The following is a 22,599-nucleotide window of genomic DNA, read 5'->3' on the forward strand; positions in this document are numbered from 1 at the left end:
TAGCATTGCAGTCTTTTATGACACAGATGAGGGGAGACCCCAACAGCAGGAGTGAACCAATAGGAGAGGTTTTCACGTGGTGGCAGCTGTACAGCCACAACATTTCAATGCTGTCTCTGGGGATAACAAGCACTCCACCAATGACTGTATGAACAAGCTCTCAGGGCCATGCTCTATTTGTATAAAATCATTTTAAACATGATTCCCACAATATGGCAAGAATTCAGAGCTCAGGCATTTGCATTGTTCCTCCCACATGGGAGGGAAAGGCCTTGGGATCCTCTCTGTAGTCTCAGGAGACACATCAAATTAGCATCCAGGAGCCCCACATTATTCTTCAGTTAGAAGGAAAATCTACACATACAGAAACACTTATATCTATAATAGAGTATAAATCCATATCATGAAATAAAAATCTGTACCTCTGAAGTTACAGCAAGCCAGATTCTGGAAGGTAACAGATGTGAACCAAGCAAGGATAGCTAATCTTGTGAAGCCAGAAAAGGGCTTGAGTTGTCTAAGAAAGTTCTACCTCCTATTAAGCAATCAACACAACTCAGCTGTGTGCAGCTGAAATGCTCGGTCTTACCGTCCTCAGTTCTCTGATCGTCCTTCTTCCTCTCTTTTTCCCATAAACCATCTCTACCATGTCATTTATGAATCCCCCCACCACAAATACATTTTTTTTTGCTCTTACATATCCCATTCCCCTAACTGGTTCTGTCCCGGTGTCTGAATGAGACAGGGCAAGGTCCCTCTGTGCCCTCTGAATGAAAGCAATGTTAAACGGGAAGGCACTGGTAGTACACTGAGTTTAGCAATGAATGAATACAATCGGGGGAAGAGTAACATGCACTACTGCAATGCACAAAAGGTTTCCAGCAAATTTTAGCTGGATGACATACTGCCCAGATATGGAGACAAGGTGAACCTCATGCATCGTCCCAGTGTGATCTGACCCACAGTTGCTTACATGCCCAGCCTGATCTACAGGGAGGAGTGCGATATTCTTTTGAGTTCTGTAATATGCAGTGGTGGAATAAAATTATACTGGTAAAATTTGAATGCCAAAGCTGTAACTTCAAGTCCCTGTTTTTAGTTATAGTATGCGTTGGTTGGTCTCCTGATTTACAGTATAAAGCAAATGTCCAGAGCTACCAGGTTGCATCCTCTGGATAAAAGATAAAACAGAGAAGTATAGCTTAGGTAGATGCCAGTATGCATGGTGTAAGCAGCCCAGCAAACCCAGGCAATAAAAAACCATGACCCCAAGTTCTTTACTCCTGTTGGAAATTTGTGGACTCATTTAGCTACAGTTGTGTCAATCATCATTTGCTTTTGTTTTTTTATGTCTGAACAGAACTGCCATATAGGTATACTACAACAAAATTTGTCAAGTATGGGAACCTTTATTTTATGAAGATAACCAACCAGACTATACCCTCTTTACCCGTAGTGAATGGCCCCAATCGTTGCTCTCTGATCCAAATAATTCCCCTTCTCATATCTGCAGTGACAGCATCTGCACATTTCAAATAAGCAAGACAATCGATGCCTGCTTCCACCCTAGACTGTAATGATTCTTTGGCATGTTTTACTGTATCTATAGACAAGGTTGCAGTTATTTTCATTTCACTGACTGCTAGAGTAGCTACAAGGGCAATACGGATAGTAATCAATTAGCTTGTATATTAGAAAAGACCACTAATGCCACGGTTACTGCCTTAACATATATTGATGGTGAACTGAGCCAAATTAGAAATGGGGTCTTACAAAACTGCAGCCATTGATTATTTACTACATCAGAATTAAATAAGGTGTTGGCAATTGTCAGGAATGTGTTGCTTTAATTTAACTTAGGACTCAAACCTAATTCAAAAGGAAATTAATGTTACATGGAGAGGGGAAACAAAATATGCATGTCAGTGGAAAATTTTCTTGAGAACTCAGGAATTTATTTTTTCAAAAATTTCAAATGTCTGTCTTGGTTATCATCATCCTAAGGCTAGTATGAACATGACCATTTTTTCGATATCTGCTTTTTAGGATCATATAAGCTGTTTTACATATTTTATGTTCTCGAGGATCAAACAACAGAAGCCACCAAACTCTAGGCGGAACTCCACATGAAGTTCTCAAGGAAATTTGTATTCCATCAGGGGTTTTAGGTCAACCTTCAGATAAATGTTCAGTTGTCATCCCTTAACTACACCCCCTTTCCACATGAAGCAACCAAGAAATCATCACTCCACTGTGGTTAGGACCCATTGTCCTGAGAGAGGAACTGTGAGTCCCTAGCTGGACTAATGTGCACTTAGGTCAGTTGGAATGTAGGCAGGTCTGCTCATTGCAATGCCTACTTTCCGGTTAGTTGTTACTCTTTTCCTCCCCTGTTGGGCAATACCTAGTTCTGATTTTCAGGAAGGAATCAATCATAGAGACCCATTTCGTATTCAGACAGAGCAGACACATGCTTACTTCTTTGGAAACTTCTGCCATAAAGTCCCTTTCCTGCTTGTTGGGCCACGAGATTTAGCATTGTCCATAAACGTTGCTTTTCTCACTGTCCCCCTCGTGTAAATTCTTGTTAGATATGATACAAGAACAGTCCCCTGCAACAAATTCTAACTTTAGGTAATAGAAAGCGCTAACTATGAAATCAAATTCAGTATTACTCAATGTTCTTAAAGCAGGACCTCTAGAGATATATTCCATTTTAGCAAATATCATGTGTATGCTGAAATTTAAAGAAAAAACTCCCTAAAACACACTTACTTGAAATTATATTCAAGCTCATAGTTGAGAATATTTACCTGCTTAACACTTTACTCTATAAATCAATTAGGAAATGAAGAGACTATGAATCAAAATGACACCAATGGAATCAATAAAGACTGATGGAAAGGATGGATGAAGGCCTGGTACCATGGCCTAGTGGCTGGGTTCCTGGTCTTGCAAATGCTCAGATCCCATATGGGTGACAGTTCTTATTCCAGCAGCCCATCCAGCTTCCTGCCTGTGGCCTGGGATGCAGTCAAAGGTGGCCAAGGCCTTGGGTCCCTGCACCCATGTGGGAGACCTGGAAGAGGTTCTTGGTTCCTGACTTCAGATTGGCACAGCTCTGGCCGTTACAGGTTCTTGGGGAGTGAATAAAGGGATGGAAGATCTTCCTTTCTGTCTCTCCTCTTCTCTGTATATGTGACTTTCCAATAAGAAATAAATAAATCTTAAAAAAAAAAAAGGATGGGTGAGAAGAGAAGTCTTACTGTATCACCAACTCAGAATACTTCAATTCCTCTAAATGAGGGGAATCATGTCCTCCAACAGCAGATTATCAGTTTTACAGCAGGCAGCAACTAAATATATTTAAGTTCAACTCAGTTCTAATACTTGCTAATAGACAAGAAGGTAGGACGCACAGGTTGAGAGCTCGGTCTCAGGAGGCTGTGACCCTGAGAGGCAGGGTGGAGGTGCTGCTCTCAGCTGCCAAAGTACATTATTACACAGAGATGAGGGATACACAGTTCTTGTCATCTCAGAAACCTCCACGTGGAGAAGAATGTTCGCAGGGTACTACTGAGTAGTTTTAACAATTCTGAGATGCTATTGATTTCATTGCTTCAAGGTTGGAGCCCCCTTCCATGGCTCCTTCTCTCTCTTCCCTCAAATACAGGGGGAAAACAAAGGAGGGGAAGAAAAGAAAAATCAAATATTTGTCCCACCCACCCTCCCTCATGCCATAACCCTCCCCCGTGCCTTGACCCTCCCCCATGCCTTGACCCTCCCCCATGCCTTGACCCTCCCCATTCGGATCAGTGGTCCGAATGGGTATGCATTCTTGTTAACTATGTAAACAACATCAAAATTAAATTATTTTTAAAAAAGAGACTGCAACTCTTTTAGATTCCAATTGCAAGAAATACTTTATCAAATATAACTTCTGATAAGTCTCCTTACATTGCAGTACTCATTGCCTCTTGCTTGGGCTACTTAATTTGCTGGGTAGTTCACTCACCTCAGGGTAGCAATGATATTTGCTGGCTTTTTATAAAGGACATTGCAAAAGATACAGATGAACACACAGATGAAAGAAAGGTGTAGAGAAAGGTATAGGGGTGGAAAATTTTTTAGCATTCAAACACTCTTTAGGATTACCATATATCTATTTGAAAATTTTAAAGTCAGTCCTTTTGAGATTCATGGAGCTAAACTGAAAAAGCACAATTCTAGAGGGTCACAGGTTAAGCTAAGCATGGACTCATTGATACAGTCTCTGCTGTTGGTATTTTGTCAACAGGGTCTTGCTGCGGCTAAAGGTGGAACTGGAAGTATGTTGTGCAATCTACAGTCAGGGGACCCAACCCTGGTAACCTAATCCAATCTAACCAGTTTTCCAAGTTCCCACTTCCAGATACAATAATTAAACAAAGATTCCTCTCTTTTAGTACCATAGTGGTTTAAAGTCCCAAATAAACAGAAGGAATACCAATGACAAAAGTCAACCGAACTTTTCTGATGCCTGGAGTTTGGGAGTGTGGAACTGAAAACCCCAATCCTCTGCTCACACCAATAATTTTTCTGGCAAAAAAGCCCCCATCCTGAGGCAGAGAAGTCGCACCTGTCAGGCCGTCCTTCATTAGCATACAAATGATAATGCAGAGATCCCTGATTTTAGTAGGCATATAAAAGGAAATTGCTAGAAAGACAACATATGCATTTTATAATATCAGAGACCTTAGGGGATGGATATTCATTGAAAAACTGTACAGCAGTTTGAATAAAGGTATATATTTGTTTTAACTCATTAAAAAAAGCATAATTTTTAACTCCAAGAATTTGCATGACATATTGCTTCTTCATGGCATATGTTTCCATGCTACGCTGCATTCAGAAAAAAATTAAGTGTACATTCAAAAATTGCATCAATGAAGAACGCCAAGTCATTTCCACCCAACACTGTTTATATCACCAATTTTTATCAAAATTAGCTCTTTGAATTAAAATAGATACTTAAAATAAGTGAAAAATGTTTCAGATATTTTCAGATATATCCATTGCTTCACATGAGAAATGGCAGTGAATTTTTAAGTATGTCTGAAAAGAGCAGAAAAACCTAAATTGAAAGAGCAACAAAAAATAGACATAATTAAACTATTATTGTACAACAAATAATGGACTTTTCTACGTTACTTGCGATTTAGTATGTTCTTAACTTGTTTCTTTGTGTTCTGCTTTTCTTTTATGGGATTTTACAGAGGCAAATAGGAGTTTCCCTGGGTTAGCTTTAAAATGATGACACATTTGAACATTGCAAAGTATATCAGTTTCTCACCCAAAAATGCATAAAAATCGTTTTCCTCCAAGAAGAAGCATTGTAAGTCAAGACTTTTCCATTGCAAATCTGTCCAAATGTTATAAATCCTGAAATATGACAGACTCTGTGAGGGAACTACAGGTGGTGTTGTCATACAGCAGTCACTCTGGAAGTTTATAGAAAACCATGTTTCAAATGTATGTTATTGTCAGTAAACAGCGCTGCAGCACAGATCCTATCCAGCAGGGTATTTTTCAAATAATTCAAGTAAAATACATACAGTTGAATATTACCCTTCACACATAATCTTACAAAAATAAATATTTACGGAAGCAATACCTATGAACAAATCTGTTGCTATGGGTTAGGCAACGGTGCTCCATGCCTGGAACCGAGTCTATTCCCCAGTTCCATTTTTAAAGTGCCCAGCATTAAAATGAAAGCCTCTCGAGTGTGTCTTCTTTTAGTTTCAACAATTCAGATTAACCTCATCTTTCCGTGAAGAAGTTGCTAGAATGTTTGCATTACGGCATTGGCTAAACTATCTCGCAAGGTCTATTTGCTATACTGGGGGTAAAATTCACCGTGTAACATGAAGAGGATATTATCTGTAACTTCATAAGAACTTGTGGATATACTAGGGATGATATTAATGGAAAACATGTACAATTTATGTCTGTCAATATGCATCATAAATATTAGATTACTTAATCAATAAACTCTCATCAGGAGACTTTATTCATTAACAGACTGAATAAGCAACTTTGCCCACAAACTCAACCCCAAAGCAGAAAAATATCTCCATACAAATTATTCTGCCTTAAATGCACCATTAGTATTGATTAAGATTAAAGTAACTTAAAAATCAAATGAACAAAATTTTGACACAAAAGAACTTTGTATTTTCAAGAAAAATAAAATAATCACCTTTAGGGCGTATTGGTTAAAATTACTGAGAATACGTTTTGAAATGGAGCAATGACTAAGATCCAAGGATATGGGAGGAAAATCATTGAGAATCTGTTAACTGCCAGGTGGTGGATGAGAGAATCAATCGTTAAGGTATTACGAACCGAGTTGTCAAGCTATTTGAATTTCTGATATAAAATTGTGTTGATTATTGGGAGGCAAATCTTGTCTTCAGCTTATTTTCTCATCGCCGACTAATTCAAGTTCTCTTTTAATAACATTCAAAGGCAGGTAAACCAGAGTTCTACTTAAGCCAAGTCCTGTTAGCTGTGTTATACTGGTATGCTTTCCATGAACCACCTGATTTCTGCAAGTGACTTTCCAAACAATCCCTTATCATGATTAAGGAAAAGCAAAAAAGCTGTAACTATCCCTCTGCCAGTCAGAACCCTCCTTGCTGTGGCATTTCCTCTTAGGTTTCTCAGCTTAAACACACAGACTGAAATAGACGAAGGTATAGGAGAGAGTAATGTGGACATGGTCTCCCCTCCTTTTCAAAAGATCAAATAATTGATTTTAAATTGTGGCAGTGAATGATAAACCGAGGTTTTTCAAGCTTTGTGAAATGACCACAATCGCGTACAAGAACCGCAACTTTCCTCTGTATGTACAAAAACTTACTGCCCAACAGATTGGAAGCAAATAACTTACTAATAACTCATAGCGCATGAACACTTCTGATTCCGTGGTGAGTGAAAAGAGACATTTTTTAAAATTGTTACATTTCAAAAATTTAATTTCTGCACTCATTTCTGTAGTCTTTCCTTGGGAAGTACATACAACAGTAACATGTTTAAATCATGAAGATTTGACGATGGCAGTGGGTTTTTTGCTTTTATTTTTGTTTGATTTTCCCTAGAACTGGTATCTCAATCTGGTATGCAATCAAGTCATGATAGTTCCTAACTGAGGGAAACTGCATTTGCATCCAAGAGTTTTAGTCCTAAGACATTTCAATGTGCTGTTGCTTCAAAATGAACTTCTCAATAAGTTAGGCCATGTTGGTAGAAGACTTTGTTAAACATGAGTCTTGGTTGCTTATATTTGTAAACTTGAATTATCTGAATATATCCTCAATGAAGATAATTGAACCTAGAATTTGTAATGATCTGTTTTAAAATAAAATTTCTGAAAACCAGGTTGTATTTTTCACTGTTGTTCTTTTGGGGCTAACTTGGGCTCTAGTAATACACCACTAAAGTAGGAAAAATGTCTCATGTGAAACCCTTTGGTGTGGTACTTAAATGTAAATTTACACTAGCACTTCTGAACATTATTCTGTTTTAATAATGCAATTAAAAGATAGGAAATTAATAGTCACTGCCAATGCTGTATAAACGTTAAAAACAACATTCACTGTAACAAAGTTAGAGTTACATTAAATTCCCAAAGCACCTGAGACTTTGTGAGATTAAAAAAAATGGCTAAAAGTTAGTTGCTAATATTTCCTGTATGCATATGCTTATATAGTGCTAGCATTCTTAAATGTGAGCCAACACATTGTGTATAAAGAATAGCTGCTTAATTCAATGACTTTCTGGAAAGATTAGTTTTTCTTTACCTATAAATAGATGTCTGTGAACTAAGATAAATATAAATAGCATCCTCTATTGTAGAAACCGCTGCAGTAAAAAGTGAATGCTATCAGCATTTTCAGGGTACTCGTATATTTATATCACTAAGAATGTTTCAGCAAAAAGTGAAGTTTTCAAAATTGAAATAAATTTGGCTTGTCATTTTGTTCACCAGAAGACATAGGCAAGCTTTCCTGAATTATTTTTAAAAAAGGCATAACCTATTTGTTTTCGAGTTCATTTCCCATGGAATAGAGTAGCACTAAATAATCTATGGCATGACTTCACATGGTTAGTCAACCCTGCATACACTGGAAATAAAGCAAACAAAAGAATTAAGACTTTTATAACAAAGTTCCTACACACTCCTTATTGGCAATGCCATAGGCCATCATAAACAACTTCTATTTCTAAAGATTATTATAAAACATTACATGTAGATAAAACTTAAATAGTGTGTTATGTTTCCCCTTTTATTAAGATTCATATTTTATTTATTGGAAAGTCAGATATACGGAGAGAAGGAGGGCAGAGAGAAAATTCTTCCATCCACTGAATCACTCTGCCCGTGGCTACAAAGGCTGGAGCTGAGTTAATCCAAATCCAGGACCAGGTGTCTCTTCTGAGTCTCCCACACAGGTGCAGGGCTCCAAGGCTTTAGGCCATCCTTGGCTGTTTTCCCAGGCCACAAGCAGGAAGCTGGAGGGGAAGTGGGATAACCAGAATATGAACTGGTTCCCGTAAGGGTTCCTGGCACATGTGAGGCAAGGCTTTAGCCACTAGGCTACCAAGTCAACCGCAATGTATTGTATTTCTGAGAGAGAATAAGAAAGACAACCTGTATCTTCCATCTGTGGGCTCATTCCACAACTGCCCACAACAGCCAGAAGTAAACCAGCCCCATGACAAAAGCCAGAAACTCCTTCCAGGGACCCAAGTGGGTAACAGAAGCCCCAGCTATTCACCCATCACCTGCTCTTGTTCATCTCAGGGTGTGTTGACAGAAAGCTAGAGCAGAATAAAAATTCTCTGGATTTACAACAACATGGCGCGGATTGAGGGTATTGCAAAAGGCAGATTAGCCCACTATGGAGTGACAGCCACTTTCACTGTGAAACAAACAAACAAACTTTCCTGCCTCAGTATAGTACAACATTCATTTTGAATTAACATTTTTTAAATTTCAAAAAATTTTTAAAATGTGATTTTCAAGATAATGAATGTAGAAAGTGCTGTTTTGTTTTATCTTGAAAACTATATAAACACCCTTCATAAAGTTTAACTGATGACCGTGTCCATCTAAAAAAATAATTTGTTTCCAATCTAATTATTCTGATCAAACATTATACATTTAATTATTTTATAGTATAACAGGTCCTATGGAAAAATAATACAAAGTGTTGGAAGACCAAAACCTTTGCACTAGTTTTGACACAAAACAATCCCAAGCACTGCGTACACATAGTACATTGGGTTGAGCATTTGGAAATGTTCCTATGAGCTGCGATCATCTACAAGATCAAAATTTTTTTCTAAGGGCCTGGCATAGTGGCCTAGCTGCTAAAGTCCTCTCTGAACGCACCGGGGTCTCACATGGGCACTGGTTCTAATCCCAGTACACCCGCTTCCCATCCAGCTCCCTGCTTGTGGCCTGGGAGGAAGGCCCAAAGCCTTGGGACCCTGCACCCACGTGGGAGACCTGGAGGAAATTCCTGGCTCCTAGCTTCAAATTGGCACAGCAATGGCCTTTGCAGTCACGTGGGCAGTGTATCATCAGACAGAAGAACTTCCTCCCTGTCTCTCCTCCTCTCTGTACATCTGACTTTGTAATAAAAATAAATAAATCTTTAATTTTTTTCTCTATGATTAAGCAATCACTGTATGTCTTTAAAACAACTTCACTTTAGAAGAGAGCCTGGCAGAGCGTTGCAGCAAGTTAAATCATTGGTTGGGGCACCCATATCCCGTATCAGAGTTCAGTATACTCTATTTCCAGGCCAGTTCTCTACTGATGGACTTAAGATGCTGCAGATGCTAGCTCAAGTACGTTGGGGTCCTGCATCCATGTTAGAGACCCAGATGGAGTACCTGGCTCCTGGTTCCAGCCCTGCACAGCCTCAGCTGTTAGTGCCCTTTGGGAAGAAGTAGAACATCTAAGATTCTGTCTCTCTCCCTCTTTCAAATAAATCATAAAAACAGAAGTCAAGAAGACATTACCAAATTACTAGAACAATGTATTATAAGAAAGATAATTTTTTAAAAAGATTCTATTTATTACTGAGAGATATGAGGTATCTACCTGTAGCTTTATAAGTAAAAAAATTCTTTGCGGGCCTGGCATGATAGCCTAGAGGCCAAAGTCCTCACCTTGAAGATGATAGATCCCATATGGGCGCCAGTTCTAATCCCAGCAACCCTGCTTCCCATCCAGCTCCCTGCTTGTGGCCTGGGAAAGCAGTGGAGGATGGCCCAAAGTCTTGGGACCCTGCATCCATGTGGGAGACCCAGAAGAGGCCCCTGGCTCCTGGCTTTGGATTGACTCATCTGTGGCCAATTCATCCACTTGGGGAGCAAATCTTCAGACTGAAGATCTTCATCTCTTCCTTTCTCTTTGTATATCTGACTTTGCAATAAAAAAAAAAAAAATGAATCTTTAAAAGAGTACCTGTATGTGAGCTGACATAGACAATCTATATGCTGTCTTCTCTTTTTATATCCAGATTTTATATCCAATTCTAAAAGTGTAACTGCAACAGTGTAAAGGCCCTTGTTTATTTCTCAATTTTGTATCCTGCATGCCCTTCATGCTGCTAGACAATATTGTAAGGAATTGAAAGAATGTAAGGAAAAAGAATAACTAAGGAACTGATTTTAAACTATAAAGACTATTATTTACATATCATATTTGTCCTTTTTGGATTGGTTTATTTTACTGAGGATAATGGTCTCCAATTTGGACTGCTCGCTGCAAATGATAGAATCCAATTCTTTTTAATGGTAGGGCAGTACTCCATAAAGTAGATTTACCACATGTTATTTATTAAAATTCTCTTTCAGTGGGTGTCTGAATTAGTTCCGTGTCTTTGCTATTTTTGATTGTGCTGCAATGAACATGTGGGTGTAGGTTGCTTTCTTATATGTAGATATCACTTCTTTTGGATATATTCTCAGGAGAGGGATTGTTGAGCCATATATTAGATGAATGTTCAGTTACTTGTGTACTGTCCATATTGTCTTCTATGTTAACTGTAGACAAAAGAACAAACATCATGTGTTCTCTAATACAAGACGAATTTTATCCAAACTGCAAAGTGAAAGAATAGAACGGTAAACAAGTTCACACTTATAATCTCATAAAAGAACAATGTAAAGAAGGCCAGAGAACCAGAGATCAAAACAGGACTGCAGTATGCATCTGCACTTGTGAATCAAAGTAGACACCTCCCAAATTTAAAAACGATTACAATCTCTCTACAGCTGAAGACCAGCTTCTCTACCACTGCTCCCACCTACAATGTCAGATAGCGGGTAAAGGGAAGAACTCTAGATTCAGGATTGCAGCTGAAGGACGACATTGCTGTCATGGGGGAGCTCGCCCATGCATCACTGCGTGCCACCTGGCAGGCTTGTCATAGCCCACCAGAGGCACAGCTTCCAGCCCTGTGTGCAGAACCCGACCTGTGACATGACTGGAGCTTCTAAAGGGATATTTGTGCCTTTTAGCCAGTTACAGTGTCATTGTCGGCTGCCAGTGACTGTCAGCACCACCCTTCTGCCGTTCCTTTTCCTAGTCTGTATAAAATTGTACCGACTTTAGAAGAAAAGTACACGCCCCACCAGTCTGTCCCCAGTTGTTCTGGTGGTCAAAGGTCACCATTGCCTCACCTCTCAGTGGCCTTGTGGCCTGCTAGCAGGAAATTTTCCCAAGATCGGAAAATACAGGGGACTATGGGGAGTGGAAAAAGGAGAGGGAAGAAATGCAGAGAAAAAGAAGAAACCCTATCTCTACAAAACTGTTAATGTAAATGAAAATGTACACTATATATACACATATATAATATATTAGGCTACTGTTTTCAATGCTTAACTCTTGCATTAAGAAGCTTAAATTGAAGGTCTGCTTTTATCAGCTTTGTGTAAAATGAATACTTCTATTGGTCATCTAATGTTAACAGTAATGAAATCTGCTTTTCCTTGGCGTAATCCTAGGAAGTTTGCAAAATCGGGGAATGAGTTGAAATAAATGAATCTAATATTAATATATGCTGCTGGTGGTTCATAAACTAAGGCATGTTTGTAGGAAAACTGTTTTCTTTTTTGTACCATTCTGTTAAGAAGGTTAGCAGAGTTTTGATAACTATAGGAAGTGTTGAGATGTGGGAACAGATGCAGATTTCTTGCGTGGAAGGTATTTTGAACATTGTGAGTCTCACTTCATGGTAAATGTGTGAAGAAGTATTGTCAACATTGAAACATTCATACAGAGAAGGAATTTTCCAGAGTCTGTCCAGATCATCCGTTGGTAGCATATGGTAATCTCACAAAATATAGCTGATGAAATCGGTTTTAGAAAAGTGGTGTGTAATTATAAATGCCATATTAGTTTTGAGGAGAAAAATATTGGCAAGGGTGGTGAGATTGTGAAAACTTCTCTCTACTTGAACTGCATATCTTGTTTACTCTCTCAGGAGCCCAAATTCATTCTCTTAAGCAGAGACTATTACTTTTCTGAAATCCCTCTAAGACATCTATCAGGAGATAAAATTGCACCTGTCTGAGGAATGATAAATTAAATTACAATTAATTTTAAGTATTCAAAATATGATATGTAAGATTACTGCAAAAGGTATAGAGGAAATGGAATCATAAGCTTATTTTGGTATAAAAACTAGATATTTGTGCTTATGTTTTCATAAACATGTATAATTCACAAAGTCTTTGTAAATCCTTTATAGTATTCAAAAATTTTTTAAAGGATTTGTTTACTTTTATTGGAAGGTGAGATGTTCAGAGAGAAGGAGAGACAGAAGAAATGATCTTATGTCTGCTGGTTCACATGTGGCCGCAATGGCCAGATCTGAGCCAATTCAAAGCCAGGAGCCAGGAGCTTCTTCCAGGTCTCCAGTGCTGGAGCAGCTCCCAAGATTTGGGGCTGACTTTGATTTTCCCAAGCATTGCTACCAGAAACAATGAAGACGAATCTAAAAATTGGTAATTAAGAGCAATGGCCCCAAAGTTAAAGGTTTCATTGCAAATAGTTACGTTTTGATAAAATTAAAGCAAGGGCAAAAACTCATACTGATAGAAATCAGATAATTCAGTGTAGCAGGAGCTAGAGGCTAGCTCAGGGCTGCTTAACTGCTCATACATGCCTATGTTGGTCCGGAAGGTAACTATTTGCATATGGGCTTTGTAAAAATCATACTCACTTTTGTCATTTGTCTGTGATGGGCGTAATTTATAATGTGTATCCAGCTATCTTTTAATAAGAAAAAAGAAGCAACTCATTTGTGAATGAAATTGATTTTGGAAAGAAACTGAAAAATGAACTTATAGATGCTGCCACATGGAAGTAAATGGAATTGAGAAGGTAATGTGAAGAATTTTCAAGAACAATAGAATACAGTGTCCAAATTGCCCACTGATCACATATTAATTTTAAAAGAGGTTTGTAATGCAGAAGAAATAAAATGTAAATGTATTTGAAACTTCAAATATGAGGAATGATTGAAAATAATAAATATTAAACTGCATAAATATAAAAATAATTGGAAAGAAATAGTGGAGGAATTTAGTAATAATAATAGGGACTAGCGATAATAATGTATGTGTTGTGCATACTCTGTATTCTAGACCACATAGTGTTTAATTTATTGACCATGAAGTAATATATTCTGTGGTATTTGTAATTTTGCAGCTTTCTGATGCAAGCCTCACCTCACATAATTTCTGAAGCTCCTTTTTCTCTCTCAGTATTTCATTCCTCATGGGATTTGATTATTGACAGGTTAAAACCTGAGTATCCAGGAAGTACATATGACAGATGTATATGATAAATGTATATACATATAATGCCCAATTAAAATCAACATGCTTTCAAGCAATTGGCATTACTTTATAGTGAAACCAAAAATACTCCAAATGCTTCTTCTAATTGTTTTAGAGAAATATATGCAAATTATATTATCTATTAATAGCCCAGCTGTGCAACTGAAAATCAATGGCTATTATTTTCATTTAACTACATCTTAGTAACTTCTTACCATCTCCCTGCCCTTTGTTTAATTGATTGTATCAGGTCTAATCTAAGCAGTTTTTCTTTGTTTCAACTTCACACATATATCAGTTTTAAAGCAGTCATAAAACCTTTAAAAGTATAGTAGTAGATGATTTTTAAAATTTGGAAAAGACTTCAAGCATTATTTGACAAAGCACTATTTTTAGCAACACTTACAGGTATTTTTAATTTTTAGTGATTTTTTGTAAAGTTTGGCACCCATATATAAGAGAGAAGGTGTGGTATTTTCCAACATGCACATAAATTATTTTACTCAATGATGTCCACCGGTTTTAATGAAAATAGGATTCCACCTATTTATAACATATTAACATTCTATATTGTGAATATTATTTTTCCCAGTCTCTCATAAACAACATTACACTCTGAGCTTCTTAAAGATCGCATTTCCTTTAGAGCCAGCATTTGACCGAGATAAGACATGCTCTTCTTTTCTTGCCTTATGTTCCTTAAGGTCATGATATCAAGGTCTATTCACGTAGATAAGGCAACATTGCATTTTTATGACTGATTCCAGCACCATTTATTGAGGAGAGGATGCTTTTCCCAATGCATGCGATTAGTATCTATGCAAAAGATAATTTAGCTTTAAATGCATACATTTGCTTTCAGAGTATCATTCTGTTCCATTTGTCAGTGTGTATGTTGTCAAGTGAATGGCATATTCTTTCTTAAATTACTACAGTTATGAATACAATTGAAAATCAAGTAGTGCAATGCATCTTGCTTTGTTCTCTTTGCTCGCAATCTGATTAGCTATTTGGGTTCTGTTACAGTTACTCAATTTCTTCTAAGATTTTTCTGGTTCTGTCTGATATTTTGATAAGGATTGCAGTCCATATGCAATTTTGGCAGGTAGGATATACATTTTAATGCTAATGTGTTTAGTCTCCTAACACATCAAACACATTGAATGTCATGCTTCTACGTGTCATTGTTTCTTCTTCAACTTCTTTTAACAGAGTTTTATAGCTTTCATTTTGAAAATCATCCTTTGGTTAAATTTATGCCAACTAATTATTTTAACCAATAAAATGAGATTGGTTCCTTCAATTCTTTTTCAGACAGTATAAAAGAATATTCTCACTCTTTTTTTTCTTTTGGTGGGGGACACATTGGTTTTATACCCTGGAACTTTATTCAATTTGTTTATTAGTTTAGCACTTTTTTTTAAAAGAGTTTTGCCTATAAAACCATGTAGTATGCAAGCCGACTTACTGGTTTCCAAGATGAATGAGCTTTTATTTCTTGTTCTTGCTTAATCTCTTTACTTGGAACTTCTTAGAACTCCTTGGAGTAGATGTGATGAATATGAGCATCCTTGGCTTCCTGTAGAACTTGGGAGGGAAGGCTTTCAAGAATGGTGCTGGCTGGAGTGGTGCTGGAGCAGGTTTTGTCATGCTAATGTATGGTCTTTTTTTTCTTACCTCATTTAAGAGACTTTCCATCATGGAGGGACTGAAACATGCCAAATGTTCTTTCCTTGTTTACTGAGATTATCTTGCTTTTGTCCTCTCAATAATAATTCATAACATTCATTTTTTGCATATGTTCCTTGATTCCCTGGAATAAATACCACCTGGTCATGTTTACTATCAATACTACTACTACTACTACTACTACTACTAATACTAATAAACAAAAGATGTTACAGCCTGATATTCTTGAGGAGCACAGCTGCAAAAATTCTTAACAAAATGCTAACAAGCCGAATTTAGTACAACATACACAGATGAGGATTAAAAGGTGGGCTTTTGGTGTTGTGGGTAAGGCAACCACATACCATTAAAGTTCTTTAATTTTTACAATAACGTATTTTCAACTTCATTTATAAGTGCAAGCGTAATACATTTACTACCATGTTTATCATGGTTTTGTTATTGTTGTTATTTTCCATTTTGTAATTTTGTAGACATAGAGCTTCTTCCCTCTGCCCCTACCCGTTAACTTCTCTCCCCCACTTTGTCCCCATGTTTTGTTGTAAAATAGTTATCAGGTGTCATCTTGGCTCCAACTTTCTGCTCTTTATGAAAGTTATAACACTGTTGATATAGGCAATGGTAGTAAGTTTAGTATTTTGTTGTCTAGATATATTTAGAAGTGTAATTTGGAACCTACCATTATTGAATAGTAGAGATTCATTCTGTTGATTTTCTTTGAATTTTTTTGGTAATACGGTCTCCATCACATCCTTTGTTTCTGAGATTAAAGAAACAAAATATTGAAAGACTGCTGTCCCACAGAAATGCAAATGATTCCATTTTAAAGAAATGACACAAGATCTTTGCTCTGAAGCATGGATGCATTTAATAAATAGCTGAAAATTAGCTCATTGAAATTACTAAGTCCATAGGAGGCTTTAATATAATATTCCAATGTCTATGCACAAAGGTCATTAACAAATATTGTATAACGTTAATTTGAGAACTGCATTTCTTTCACATAAAATCAAATGGTATTCATTTATTTTACTACATACTGACTCATGTAAGTTAAAATGTATTATAGGATCCCCTGAATAAAATTTGTAAAGTCTTTAGTATTGTGCAATTAAATTGCAACATTGAAATACTGGCCTGGACACATCTTAAGTAGTCATTGCACTTGTATATGAATTAATACTGAACTAGTTTTACTCACATTATTCCTTTTATTGTATTACTGTAACAATATGGAGAAATTCAATATTCGGGGAGGGCTTGGGAAGGGGCTGGGGGAATCCCAGAGCCTATGAAACTGTGTCATAAAATGATATTAAAACAATTTTTAAAAATTTTAAAAAGCAATATTGGCAATCTAAAACAAGTTGGGGCTATGCTTTGTAATATAAATACAATCTCATATTGTGTATCTTTACTGATATTTGGTAAAATAAAATTTCTGTCTTTTCCTACATACCAGAATAAAACAAAAACCAAGAACTTATACTATCTTTTAAATGTCAAAAAAACAGAAAAGAAATATTTTCTTTCATCCTTTCTGGGAAATATCAGGCTCTAGAGACTGAAATAAAATATTTCTTTTTGTGGACAGGTGACCCTCAAAAATAACCACTTTGTTTCCCATTTTTCTTTCCTTGTGCTGTTTTTAAAAGAGTCTCTGTTTCCATTAAATTTTGTCACGATCTGATAACACTCTGGTAGCCTTAAGAAAGCAATCATCCACAATTGTAAATAAATTTTAAATACATAAGACGATCACAAAGTTTGGAAGAAGGAATAGAATTAAGTTTAGACAGGTATTGTCACATTAGATACATGATGCTAATATGAAATAAAACTCCACCTTTGCATTTTCTAGTATCACACTATTTAGTATTATGGTTCATTTTAAGTTTTTGTACCTCTAATATATATTGACAAAATGCACTAAAATATGGGAAGATGATTCTGGGGACTGTCATCTCGTGGGCCTTATGGAATAACTTTTCTCCTAAGAAGGCCATAGGATTGGTGTTAATTTGGGGGGAAGGTTGCCCCTTTGCTTCTCTTCCATTACCTACTGTCATGAAAAAATTCATGTAAGTTATAGACAAGTACATTGTTATTTATTCTTTTAGTAATGTGATGATTATAAGAAAATTAAAAAAAAAAAACAATTTGGCAAGTAAATCAGTTGTCAAGGGAAAGGGAGAGCTAGCAATAAAACCCTCCTACAAGAAAAGAATAAAAAGTAAAATAAGTTTATTTCATAGGTACTACCATGGCAGCACTCTCTACGGAATATTACCTGACAGGGAGTTCTACTCTATTACCTTCAAAGAAAAACTTTCCAGAATCCTTCCTCTCAAGAAAATAACTACTATAGTGACAGGAATATTTTGGTTTCTTTTCCCTAAGAAGAAGCGTCACATGCCGGAGACCTGCTCCAGCTGATTCGAGAACTTGCAAAGGATGCATGGATCAGGGAGGAGATAAGAAGGGTGCAGAGGAGGCATGGACCATTATGGCATGATGCTCATAACGGACAACTCAGAAAAGTTGCCTTCTTTATTTACACACAAATCATCACAAGCTTTTGCACAACATCCAATTGTTTCATTTTTACTTCATTATAAAAGGATGATTACAAAATCAATCCAAAGAAACATTATTATTATTTTATTAAACAGAAAATATATTCAGCAAGCTATTATTCATTCAAACCTGCGGTGACCTGGCTGAAGCCAGGAACTCCATCTTTGGCAGCACATGCAGTTACATAGTGACAAGTGGTTTACTTATGTCCAAAATCAATTTTCACAAAACATAAACTATTATTACCTAAAATACCAAGAGTACAGAATTAAAAGAAAAGCTCATAAATGAAAGGAATTTATAAAAGCATATAACAGATTCTTTATTAAATCTTATAATCAATCATTCATTAGTACCATCACCTTCACTGATTCAATTGTTTTTGCACTTAGTGCTGATTTAATTTTTTTTTGTTCTTTTGTTAAAGGGCAGTGGAAGGGATCAGGGCAACTCAGCCATTCCACAAACAGAAATATATAAGAAAATTATAAGAAACTTTCTTTTATGTTTACAAACTGTTTTCTTTCCCTAAATAGAGTTCCAATATAAGGTAGAAGTTTTTATAAATTGTTTTTGTTCCCTAAATATAAGTGTCAATATAAGGTAGAACTTTTAATCCATTTTTGAGGGGGTTCACATTTGTCTCCCTTTAGAAGATACCCCATATGCTTTCTGCTTCCCATGGCAAGAAACCAAAATGCGTCATATGTGTTGTAACAGTTTGAGGCACATGGTAAACAAACTCTTTGTACTGCCATGATTGCCATCTGTTCCAAGATATTATCCAGCCATTTCTTAAAGAAAACACTATTTATATTAGGACAAGCTTCAGGACATAGGTGGGCACATAGTAGGATGCTTGGAGACATTGTGGGTCCAATTGTACCATTCTATGCTTTTAGCTGTGTGTCATTGCCTTACATCGTTAAAGATGTTTTTATCATAACATGCTTGATCAGTCTGAGGTGTAATACCAGTTACAGGAATCATTTCACATTAGCAGAATAATAGCAACACCCTCAGAAGGATTCTATGAAACATCAGAGAGGTGATTGAGTGTCCATACAATGGGTGAGGCAGCAATGAGGTGACCAGGGACATTCTGCCGAGCCTTGCCTCACAGCAAGAAACTCCTCATTGCCTTGCTAACCAAGGAGTGGTGCTCATCAAAGATCCATGCCATCGACCTGACTGCATGGCTCCCCACAATGACACTTAACCTGGAATAGAAAGATTTTGAATGAAGCATGGATTGCTCCTTGGACTAGGAGAGATATTCTTCAGTTTTACCTATACAGGTTGAAAAGACATACAAATACCAAATGAAGCCACTAAATCAGATTAGTATCTTATCATATTATTGCTATAATATGATATTAAACACATCTGTTTTTGCACAGAACCGACGTACACCATGCATTATAAGTAGCAAATCTGGAAGGGAGAATCATTACAGAAAGGCGCAGGGTGGAGGGTGGATTGAAGTTTCATCTACTCCTGGGGGTTTTGTAGCAGAGAACTTCTATATAATGCTAATTTTATGTAATATTGTCACATAATGCATGTCCAGGAGGCAATAAAACATGATTCTTAATCTAATTAAGCATTTTAACTGGGTGTAATTTTGAAAGAATTAATTTAGAGATTATGAACCTCGTTTATAAAGTGAGGAAACACAGACCTCTCCTGTAGAACTGATTAAAAAAATTTAAAATCCTGACTATATGTTTCCCCTCAAAGCACTGTGTTCAGTCACTTCTTGAAAAGGAAATATACAAACATTGCCACAACTAAAACAGATTTCAACTCATCATGGTTTTCTTTCTTGTCTTTGGTTGATAAAGATAATATTTCCCCCAAAAATCAACAGTGAGACCAAACAAGTCACAGAAAATCTTTGAGCAAGTAATGCGATTTACCACACTTTTTCTCCAAATACTTTATTTTTCAGTTTTATGTTTATTAAAAGTTTATTGTTTATTTATTTGGAAAGCAAAATCACAGAAAAAAGGAGGCAAAAATGGTTTATCTGCCAGCTTACTTCCTAAATGGCCACATTGTAATAGTAATGGAAAAAAAATTGCTTTTTCATGAATATGAAAAATACATCTGCTTTTAACAGAGAATAGTTGAAATTAGAGTTAGCACTCATTTTATAAATTTGTTAAATATGCAAGATTTTAAAATATACATATATTATCAAGGGAATTGAGAATAATAGTGAAACCCACCAAAGATTTAGAGAATTACCATGCAAAACCTTTTTTTCTTCTGTTGCAGAAAGAAAAAGTTTATTTGTGAAGGGACCAGGTGAGCAGAGAAGGCAGAGGGAAGTGGGAAGCACCTCCAGAGGGAAAACCAGGAGGTGGGGTGCCTCCCGAAAAAGAAGGGAGACACACAGAGGGTTTGAGGAAGGGTCTTGGGGTTTTAAGCATTCCCTGACCCCTTCTTGCTGGGCTGGGAACCTACAGGTAAGATGTTCCCCATTGTTGGTCTCCTCATCAGTTAGGAAATGGGTGGGCAATGCTGGTGCTGCTGACCTGAAGGTGTGGACAAGACCTCAGCTGGCCTGGAGGTCTCAGACCCCCCCCCCCTCCTTGATCCCACATTCTATGTCTGTTGGGATAAAAGGTGACGGTGTCTTCTGGCTGCTTCCTGCTGAAATTAGGCCTTATTTGGGTAAGGGGCCCCTTAAGGTGTGGGATCCACAGGTTAATGCTCTCCATTCAAAAGCCCACAGCAGGCAGGCAGGCTGTGGCATACAAAGTTCTGGTGCTCAAAGGAATCCCAGTATCTAAGGTGGCAGAGACAGAAACATCTCTGTTCAGCTTCCCATTTCCTGCACCATGCTAGTTCTGGGACTCCCACCAGCTCAACTATATCCTGGTTTTGCACTTGGACACATTCGTCAGAATAGCATGTGCTGGGAGCACTGAAATGAGGAAACCTGTGACCAGCCTGAGAATTATCATGCAAAAACCTTTACCAAAAAAATTTTTTTTAATTTCTTTCATTTATGAGGGCCACATTGCCTAATCCCAAAACCAAATAAACTGTCAAAATATAACAAATGTCAATCAGAATATGGAGAAACGTGAAGACTAGTATACCTATTGTAAATACAAATTGGTAAATTCAGCTATTATGCAAAAGTAGTACAGAATTCTTATAAATAATTAAAAATAGAAATGCCATGTGCTCTCACATTCCCTTTGCTAAGTATATACTCAAAATGAATGAAACTGTTATCTCAAAGAGGTGTCTATTTCTCCATGTTTATTGCAACATCTTAAATAATAGTCAAGATGAGTAATTGACCTAAGTGTCCACTGATGGATGAATAACGAGAGAAAATGTTACATATACACACTCGAATACATGTATATTTGTGCTTACGGTTACTGATACATGTCATCATTAGAAAAGGAAGAAACCTGCCATTTAAGACAAGTGGATGAATATGAAGATTATAATGTCAAATGGTACAGTTAAAAAAGCAAAAAGCACAAAGAAAACGATTGCGTGGCCTTACATACTTATGAAACTTTCAAAACTAGAACTTAGGCAGAGAGTAACACAGTGAGACTGTGGCATGGGAGTGAGGAAGGGAGATTTTGCTCAGAAGTACGAAGTAACAGTTATGTAGAGCAAAGAATTTTCTAGATCTAATGTACAACATGGTGACTATAGTAAAAATACTGTACTATATACTTTAAAATTACTGCAGTTGTAGTTTTTAAGTATTTGACACACCTACAAGCGTATGTAACTGTGTGAGACAATGGATACTATTGTTAGATCTCTAGCAAGCATTTCACATATTACATGTATAATATAAACATGTACAACTCAAGTATATACAATTATGCCAATTAACCTGAATTAAACTGAAAAATAATAAAGTAAAAAAATTTATTAGAATGGTATATTTCCTTCTACTTTTTATAGCATATCATTTTAAGAAACACTAGGGAAAAATAATATTGATAATAATTCCATTTTTTCCACAATATACAATTAGGAAATTAATTGCTTGCTAGTCTCAAAACCAGGAAATATACAACTGAATCGATGGAAAATAATGCACGAGATACAATAGGCTACAGACTCAGACGCTAAATGTATTTACTGAACGATGTTATTGAAAACTTTGACAAGTTAAGTACCCATATTTAAGAAATGGATTTTCCCTGTACTATTATTTTCTCTTCAACTGAAACTGGCTAAGCATTGACTGTTTCAGGCCAAGTAGCATGTTTCTGGCATTAGTAGGCCTCCATTTGGAAAACAATGTCACAGAGTTCAGGAAGACAGATGGATGAATGAACAAAAGCAAAATAACATCCGGAGTTTCTGCTTGCTTCTTGGTCTTCTGCCAAATGGAACCATATATCTTCAGAAAACTGGCACAGATTTAACTCTTCCTAT

Source organism: Ochotona curzoniae, unplaced genomic scaffold (genome assembly GCF_017591425.1).
Source record: "Ochotona curzoniae isolate NIBS_2020 unplaced genomic scaffold, NIBS_Ocur_1.0 scaffold_4505, whole genome shotgun sequence".
Lineage (NCBI taxonomy): Eukaryota > Metazoa > Chordata > Mammalia > Lagomorpha > Ochotonidae > Ochotona > Ochotona curzoniae.